Below are 9273 nucleotides of genomic sequence, written 5' to 3'. Positions count from 1 at the left end.
TAAAAAAAAAAAAAAAAAAAAATTCCTTTCCGGACATACATTATACATCGTCGGTCTATTTTTACATAAGCTGACCACCTCTAAAAAGTATTCCACTCGCCCCATACATTATACATCTTCGCTCTATTTTTATACAACCTGGCCACCTCCCCTAAAGAAAATATACAACTGCTGACATTCATTATACATCTTCGGTCTATTTTTATACAAGCTGCCCACCTCCTGACAAAAAAGGCATTCCACTCCTGACTTACATTATAAATCTTGTCTTTTTTATACGAGCTGGTTTAACGCTGCCATTCAAATAACACCCCCAAAAATAGAGTACATGACAGCAGACGAATAAGGGGACAATGAAAGGGAGAATAATAAAAGCCCCCCCCCAAAAAAAAATAGTACATGGCAGACAAGTGAGGGGAGAGAAAATACAAATAACACCCCCAAAAATAGAGTACATGACAGTAGACGAATAAGGGGACAATGAAAGGGAGAATAATAAAAGCCTCCCCCCCAAAAAAAAATAGTACATGGCAGACAAGTGAGGGGAGAGAAAATAAAAATAACACCCCCCAAAAATAGAGTACATGACAGCAGACGAATAAGGGGACAATGAAAGGGAGAATAATAAAAGCCCCCCCCCCAAAAAAATAGTACATGGCAGACAAGTGAGGGGAGAGAAAATACAAATAACACCCCCAAAAATAGAGTACATGATAGTAGACGAATTAGGGACAAAAAAGGGGGAAATGATAACAACCCCTCAAAAAAATAGTACATGGCAGACAAGTGAGGGGAGAGAAAATACAAATAACACCCCCCAAAATAGAGTACATGACAGTAGGCGAATAAGGGGACAAAAAAAAAAGGGAAAATAATAAAAGCCCCCCACCAAAAAAAAATAGTACATGGCAGACAAGTGAGGGGAGAGAAAATAAAAATAACACCCCCAAAAATAGAGTACATGACAGTAGACGAATAAGGGGACAAAAAAAAAAGGGAAAATGATAACAACCCCCCCCCCCCCAAAAAAAAAATAGTACATGGCAGAGAAGTGAGGAGACAGAAAATAAGTAAAAATAATAAGAGAAATCCCCCCAAAATAGTACATGACAAGTGAGGGGGACAAAAAAAAGTAAAAATAACAAAAAAACGAACAAACAAACAATAGTACATGACGGATAAGTGAGAGGCCAAAAAAAAAAAAGTAAAATTAACAACAGAAACTTCAAAAATTGTACGGGACAGACACATGAGGGGACAGAAAAAAAAAGTAAAAAAAAAAAATAGATAAATAAAATGAATAAATTGTACACGATAGACAAATGAGGGGACCAAAAAAAGTAAAAATAAGTAAATAAATAAATAAATAAAATAAACTGTACACGACAAACAAATGAGTGAACAAAAAAAAAAAAGAATAGTAAAAATGCTAAGAGAAAATATAGGCCCTCGTTATACTGGTCATCAACTCTTAAAAAAAAAAAAAAAATTCCACTCGTGACTTACAATATACCTTTTTTTTTTTCTATTTCGCTAACTCGATAACATTCCAGAGGTGATGTCAGCAAACTTTTATAGCCCTGTAACGACCCGCAAACGATAAAGCTTGTATTAATGACTTCACAGCTAACCACTTCCTCCTTGGTATATATAAAAAAATGCATTCGTCACCCCTTACGTCCTTCCGCTGTTACGTTTGCCATGAATTCTTGCTGGGTTGGACTTTTTATTTTTTCCACGCCGCTGTAAAGAAATGAAAGACTAGCGTTGCATGTCTTCATTAGTTAGTGAATTCCCACAGACCGGCAACAGGGGAGACACCAACCGCGACCAACCACCCCCGTCCATAGCTGAGGTGTTTAGTCGCAGTGTCTCGTCCGGTGCGGCATTGTGTCTAGTGCTGTTATGTGTAAGGTTTCCGGATAGATTATTTCCAACCTGCACCTTCATTAGTTACCAAGCATTTTCCTTAACACATGATATATACTAAAACATGTAAGAAAAAGCTCATTCACTTTCATTATCTCTATGTAAACTAAAAGATGTTAAACAGGTAAATTAATTCAGGCTCATCATCATCATCATCATCATCATCGTCAACCATTACTAGTTCACTGAGTTACATTTTCCTGCTAAATTTGCAGAGAGAGAGAGAGAGAAAGAGAGAGAGAGAGAGAGAGAGAGAGAGAGAGAGAGAGAGAGAGAGAGAGAGAGAGAATTTCGTTGGAAAGATGATACAGATAAAGAAAGAGGGAGGGGGGAAAATAAAAATAAAAAGTTGCGAGGGGGAGAGACTGAAAGAGATAAAGAGGAGGAGGAGGAGGAGGAGGAGGGAAGGGATGGAGATAAGGATAAAAGGAAAGAGGAGGGGAGAGGAAGAGAGGAAAAAGAAGGGAAGGAGGAGGAAAGGGGGTCAGATTTACTCCATTAGCCTGATACACTACCTTAAAATACCTGTCGAACATATACTTTTATCATTTATTATTTAGCTACGTATTTGCCATTTTCTGTGTGATTGTGTCCTTTCTAATGTTTCCGTATGTGTCTTTGTGTGTACGTGTCTGGCCGTGTACGTGTTAGGGTGTGTCTGTGTCTGTGTGTCTGGGAATGTACGTGTCAGGATGTGTCTGTGTGTGTATGTGTTAGGGTGTGTCTGTGTGGCCGTGTCTGGATGTCTGGGCGTGTACATGCCAGGGTGTGTCTGTGCATTCGTGTCTGGTTGTGTACGTGTCTGGGTGTGTCCGTGTCTGGTTGCTTGTGTGTTCTTGTGTCCGTGTCTCGTCGCCTCCCTGGAGATGGTGGCCATTGAGAGCGTAAGAAGCCCGGGGTGTGCTGCCTTAAATGAGTTATCTCCTGTTGCAGTGAGGGGCGAGGAGGAGGAGGAGGAGGAGGAAGAGGAAGAGGAAGAGGAGGAGGAGGAGGAAATGAAGAAGAAAAGATATTAGATTGGCAGAAGCATGGTGGTAATCGTAGTAGTAGTAGTGGTGGTAGTAGTAGTAGTAGTAGTAGTAGTAGTAGTAGTAGTAGTAGTATAACAAACTAAAACAAGAAGAAAATGCGCCGTGCTGCAAAACTAACATTAAATTTCACCCTTGGAAAAATATGACTTGATTGTCTGCCCGGAAAGTTGGAGAAATAAAGAATTGGTTGTTTTCCTCCCGAAGCGAAAAGGAGCGGAAAGTCGGATAGCGAAGGAGGAAGAAAAGAAACGGATAAAGACGAGGATGAGAGTTGGAATAAGAGGAGGAAAAGGAGGAAGAGAAAAATGAGAACGGGAATGAGTCAGAATTGGAGAACAACGAGAATGAGAATCAGAATAGGAGGAGGAGGAGAAGGAGGAGAAGGAGCCACGTGGACGAGAATAAGGAAGAAGAGGATAAGGGTAAGGATGAGAGTCGGATAGGAGGAGAAGGATGCGTGAGAAGGAAAAGAAGTTAAGAAAGTTGTCCAGGGTAGTGAAGGAGGAGAGGAAGGAGGAGAGGAAGGAGGGAAGGAGGTCACGAGGGAGAGAAGGAGGGAAGGAGGCAACTTGTGGCGCCAGACTCTCTTTTGTAGGTTCCTCTTTTTGGTGGCCCTCCCCCCCTCCTTCCCTCCCTACTCTCCCTTCCTCTCCTTCCCTCTCCCTCTTTTGTAGGTCCCTGTTTTTGTTGTCCCTCCCTCCTTCCCTCCCTCTCTCCCTCTCCTCTTCCTTCCCCTCTTCCCTCCCTCGTCTTCTTCCTTCCTGTCCTCCCTCCCTCCCCTCCCTGCCCTTCCTCCTTCCTTCCAGCCTCCCTCTATTCTATTCTTATCCTTATCGTTTTTCCTTTCCTCTTTTCTCTCTCTCTCTCTCTCTCTCTCTCTCTCTCTCTCTCTCTCTCTCTCTCTCTCTCTCTCTCTCATCCTTAACCCTTTTACGTCAATCTTATCTTCGTTATTTATTTTTCCTCCTTTATTCCCTTCCTCTTACCTCCTCCTTCGTTTGCTTCTCCGTCTTCTTCCTCTTACTCCCCACACATCCGCCTCCGTCGTCCTCTATTTTCGTCTCTCTATTCATTCCGTTCATAAATCCTTTCCTTCTTTATTTCCTTCATTTCCTTTACCCTCACTTTTCGCTATATTTATCGTCTCCTTCTCCCTCTTCACTCTTTCCCCCTCTGCATATGCTCGCTTCATTCATTCATTCTTCCTTATTCTTCTTATTTCCCCTCAAACTTCCTTTTTCCTTTTATTTATCTCGCCTTTCTTCTTTTCCCTCCTCCTTTCATCCCTTTCCCTTTCGTAGCATCTATTCCATTCACTCATTCTTCAATTCTTCCATCCTTTATTTGCTTCTTCTTTCCTTTTAACCTCCTTTGCGTTTTATATATGTTGCCCTTCTTCCTCTTTCTTCGCCTCTCATCTAACCTTCTTTCACCTCTCATTGTGTATCTTCCTTCCATTCGATATTCCCCACTCTCCTTTCTTCCTTCTTTCCTTCAATTTCCTTTTCGTTGTGTTCATTTCCCTCGTCCTCCTCTTCCGATCATCCCAGTTATCCATTTTTCCTTATTTCCTTCCTTTCTCTAACCTCCTCTTCGCTTCCTGTCCCTCTTTCCTCTTCCCTATTTTCTCCTCTTCTCCTCAACAAGACTGGACACTTACTTCTTTATTTACTTTTCCTTCTTTTTTTTTCTCTTGATTTCCCTTCGCCCGCTACGTTTTGTCTTTTCCTCCAATCGTTTCCTCTTATTGTCAGTTAACCTTATTTCACTTCCTTCCTTATTTGATTTTCTTTGCTCTAGTTCGCTGTTCTTTTTTTTTTTGTCTTCGTATCTTATCTTTCTAATACTTTCACTGTTTTCCTCCTTTTCTTTTCCTTTCCCCCAATTATTCTGTTTTCCTTCTCGCATTTTATATTCTAATTAATTCCCTGTTTTCCTCCTTTTCTCTTCCTTTCCCCCCAATTATTCTGTTTTCTCTCTTGCATCTTATCTTCTAATACATTCCCTCTTTTCCTCCTTTTCTTTCCCTTTTCCCTCAATTATTCTGTTTTCTCTCTTGCATCTTATCTTCTAATACATTCCCTGTTTTCCTCCTTTTCTTTCCCTTTCCCCCAATTATTCTGTTTTCCCCTTGTGTTTTTCTTTATTCCATCTTCTTCCATTTTGTTCCGTCTCTTTCTTGGTATTCCTTCATCCATTTTTCTATTTCTTTCCCTTTCTTCTCTTGGTATTCCTTCTCTTCTCTCCATCCTTCTTCCTTCTCTCCATTTATCATCATTCTCTCATCCTCTCGTTTTTCACCTTCTTTCCTCTCCCACGCCGTTTTTCTCTCCACCTCTTCCACTTTCACTCAGCCTCAATCACCTCTTCCCTCCGACATTGATCCCTCTCTCCGTCCCTTCCCCTCCTTCTCTCCCTCCCTCCTATTTTCTACCTATTTTTCACAACTATTTCTCACCCTTGACTCTCGTTTTCCCCACACTATCACACGCATTCTTCCTCTACCTCTCTCTCTCTCTCCCTAACCTTATTCCCCTTTTTTTCTTCCTTTCCCGTTCTCTCCGTTCTCTTCTTCCTTCTTGGATTCTTCCCATCTCTCTCCCTTATCCTCGTCTTTACAGTTTTCCCATCTTCTTGTTCTCTTCCTTCTTTTCTTCCTCTTCACTTCTTTCCCTAACCCACATCTTTATAGTTTCTTCCTCTTTTTTCTTTTCCTGTTCTCTCCCTTCTTATCTTCCTCCGCATTCTTCCTCTCCATCTCTCTCCATAACCCACGTCTTCACAGTTTCTCCATCTTTATCTTCCTTCCTTGTTGTCTCTCCCTCCCTCCCTCCCTCTCCTCTTCCTTCTATCTTTGCATTAGTTCTTTCTCCTCCTCCTCTTCTTCCTTCCCTCCTCTTTGCCTCTCCCCAACGCCCTCTAGCCTTCCCATTCTCCCTCCATCGTTCTCACTGTCACGACTTCCTCTTCCGCGCAAAACTGGGGCGCCTCTGTCAATGGAAATGGGAACTGATAGACAGACACACAGACAACTAGGGCGCGATCGAAAAGTGAGACGGACGACTGAGCTAATACAGATAAAAGCCTATACACATCAGAGAGAGAGAGAGAGAGAGAGAGAGAGAGAGAGAGAGAGAGAGAGAGAGAGAGAGGGGGGGGGTGATTAACAAGCTACAGTGCCCGTCGCTCAGTGATGGTAAGGCGACGTGATGGCTATTAGGGGTGCGTTACGACCGTTAGGTGTGTGTGTAGAAGTAGTAGTAGTAGGAGTAGTAGTAGTAGTAGTAGTAGTAGTAGTAGTCGTAGCAGTAGGAGAAGGAGGAGGAGGATAATTTTAGTAGTAGTAGTAATGACATTAGAATAACATACAAACAAACCAACAAATCCAAGAAGTATATGCAAGTAAAAGCTGTTATTATTTACGTAAAAGTGAGTTGATAAAAAAAAAAGTTGTTACAGGAGATGAGAATGCGGGAGTGAGAGGTGCGGCGGGAAACAAGAAATAAGTAACCGTGAAAAATATAAAAGCATGAAAGCAGTGAATGTGAAAAATCCTGATGAAATGCAAAGGTTAAAGGAGGAGGCTACGAGAGGAGGAAGGTAACAAGCCACACTATAAAGTAGAACAAGACTAATGAAGAGCCTGACAAATTACCGTTTATAAAGCAACATTGCCACGGACGACGAGGAGGAGGAGGAATGCAATAATAATAATGAGATTCGTGGCGAAACTTGAACGAGGGGAAACTTAGATAAACAAGAAGTTAGAGGGATCAAAGTGTAAAGTTGGATGTGTTAAAGCGACGCACAAAAGGCTGGGAAAAAATTAAAACACATGCTATATACCTGACGAAACATAAACGAGGGGAAACTTAGATAAATTACAGGTCGGAGGGTTCAAAGTGCAGCATAATCCTGAACGTTTCAAAGCAACTCACAAAAGGATGAAAAAAAAAACAAAAAACATAGAGGAGTCACGATATTCCTGTCGAAACATAAGCGAAGGGAAACTTAGATAAATTACAGGTTGGAGGTTTCAAAGTGCAGTATAATCTTGAACGTTTTAAAGTAACTCACAAAAGGATGAAGAAAAAACATAGAGGAGTCACGATATGCCTGTCGAAACATAAGCGAAGGGAAACTTAGATAAATTACAGGTTGGAGGGATCAAAGTGCAGCATAATCCTGAACGTTTTAAAGCAACTCACAAAAGGATGAAAAAAAAAAAAAAAAACAGAGGAGTCACGATATTCCTGTCGAAACATAAGCGAAGGGAAACTTGATAAATTACAGGTTGGAGGTTTCAAAGTGCAGTATAATGTTGAACGTTTTAAAGTAACTCACAAAAAGATGAAAAGAAACATAGAGGAGTCACGATATTCCTGACGAAACATAAGCGAGGGGAAACTTAGATAAATGTCAGGTTGGAGGGTTCAAAGTGCAGCATAATCTTGAACGTTTTAAAGCAACACACAAAAAGATGAAAAAAACCATAGAGGAGTCACGATATTCCTGACGAAACATAAGCGAGGGGAAACTTAGATAAATTACAGGTTGGAGGTTTCAAAGTGCAGTATAATCTTGAACGTTTTAAAGCAACTCACAAAAGGATGAAGAAAAAACATAGAGGAGTCACGATATTCCTGTCGAAACATAAGCGAGGGGAAACTTAGATGAATTACAGGTCGGAGGGTTCAAAGTGCAGCATAATCCTGAACGTTTTAAAGCAACTCACAAAAGGATGAAAAAAAAAAAAAACAGAGGAGTCACGATATTCCTGTCGAAACATAAGCGAAGGGAAACTTAGATAAATTACAGGTTGGAGAGATCAAAGTGCAGTATAATCTTGAACGTTTTAAAGTAACTCACAAAAAGAATGAAAAAAAGTAACATACAGTGGAATCACGATTTTCCTTGCGAGACATAAGCGACGGACAACGTGGATAGTGACAGGTTGGAGGGATCGAAGTGCAGTATAACAAAAGTATGAAAAAGCAAACATATACAGAGGTGTTACGATATACTTGACAAAACATAAGCGAGCGAAAACGTACCTAAATGACAATATGGAGGGATCAGAGTATAATTTAATCTTAGGACGTATTGAAGCAACAACGCCAAGGATACCATAAAAAATAAAAAAAACATGTAGAAAGTTTACGAGATTTTTGACGAAAGTTACCCGAACCGCAGAGGAAATTATGCAAGTGACAGGATGGACAGATTGATTAACGCAATACAAGAATGGAATATGAAAAAAAAGGTTAACATGTGCAAAGAGTTTACGAAATCCATGTCGAAACTTAACCGTAGACGAAAATATGACTGTGACAGGATGGAGAGATTGATTAGAGCAACAACACAGTAAAGGATGAAAAAAAAAATACTGAGAGGGAGTTATAGAGATTTAGAACGAAACTAAGCTTTGTAGGAGAGGAAAACATGGAAATGGTAAGAATTACAGAGACGAAACTAAGCTTTGTAAGAGAGGAAATTATGAAAACGGGAAGACTTAGAGACGAAACTAAGCTTTGTAGGAGAGGAAAATATGGAGATGGGAAGACTTATAGAGACGAAACTAAGCTTTGTAGGAGGGGAAAATATGGAGATGGGAAGACTTATAGATACGAAACTAAGCTTTGTAGGAGGGGAAAATATGGAGATGGGAAGACTTATAGAGACGAAACTTAAGCTTTGTAGAAGAGGAAAATATGGAGATGGGAAGACTTATAGAGACGAAACTTAAGCTTTGTAGGAGAGAAAATATGGAAACGGGAAGACTTAGAGACGAAACTAAGCTTTGTAGGAGGGAAAATATGGAGATGGGAAGACTTATAGATCGCTGGAATTGCGGTGACTCTAAAACTTCAAAAAATATAAGGATGGATGGATAGAAGAATAAAATCAACACAAAAAAAAGATGAAAAAGAAAACAAATAATTGGAGGGAGTTAAAGAGATGTGAGACGAAAGTAAGCCTGGTCGAAGAGGTAAATATTGCAATGACAAAATGGATAGGTAGATAAATTAAAGGAACAGTAGAAAGGCTGAGAAAAATAATTACGTAGAGGGATTAACTTAAATAGATGCATAACAAAACTAAAGATCGTAAGAGGAAGATATGAAAGTAACAAGACTGATAGACGGATGGATTGAGAGCACTGTACTTCAAATAAAAAACAACCCCCTCAAAAATATATATAAAGAAACGTAATTAAGAAGTTATATCAAAGCACCAAACACTGTACCGCCTATATCAACGGTACCTGCCTCATTAAAAAAAAGAATAAAAGAAAAAACAAAAAACAACTAAA

The 9273-nt window shown here is 40.1% G+C and overlaps 1 long non-coding RNA gene across 1 annotated transcript; it reads left to right on the top strand.

Annotated features, from left to right (window-relative positions):
• The first annotated feature begins 6117 nt into the window (after nt 1-6117).
• Nucleotides 6118-9050, top strand: LOC127005896 (uncharacterized). The gene is made up of 2 exons (XR_007758970.1): nt 6118-6847; nt 7254-9050. It is a non-coding gene; the product is annotated as an uncharacterized LOC127005896 (long non-coding RNA).
• Nucleotides 9051-9273: the final 223 nt, after the last annotated feature.

This window comes from Eriocheir sinensis, chromosome 31 (assembly GCF_024679095.1).
Source record: "Eriocheir sinensis breed Jianghai 21 chromosome 31, ASM2467909v1, whole genome shotgun sequence".
NCBI lineage: Eukaryota > Metazoa > Arthropoda > Malacostraca > Decapoda > Varunidae > Eriocheir > Eriocheir sinensis.
Note: the sequence above shows the minus strand (reverse complement) of the source record. Positions and strands in the feature narration are given on the sequence as shown.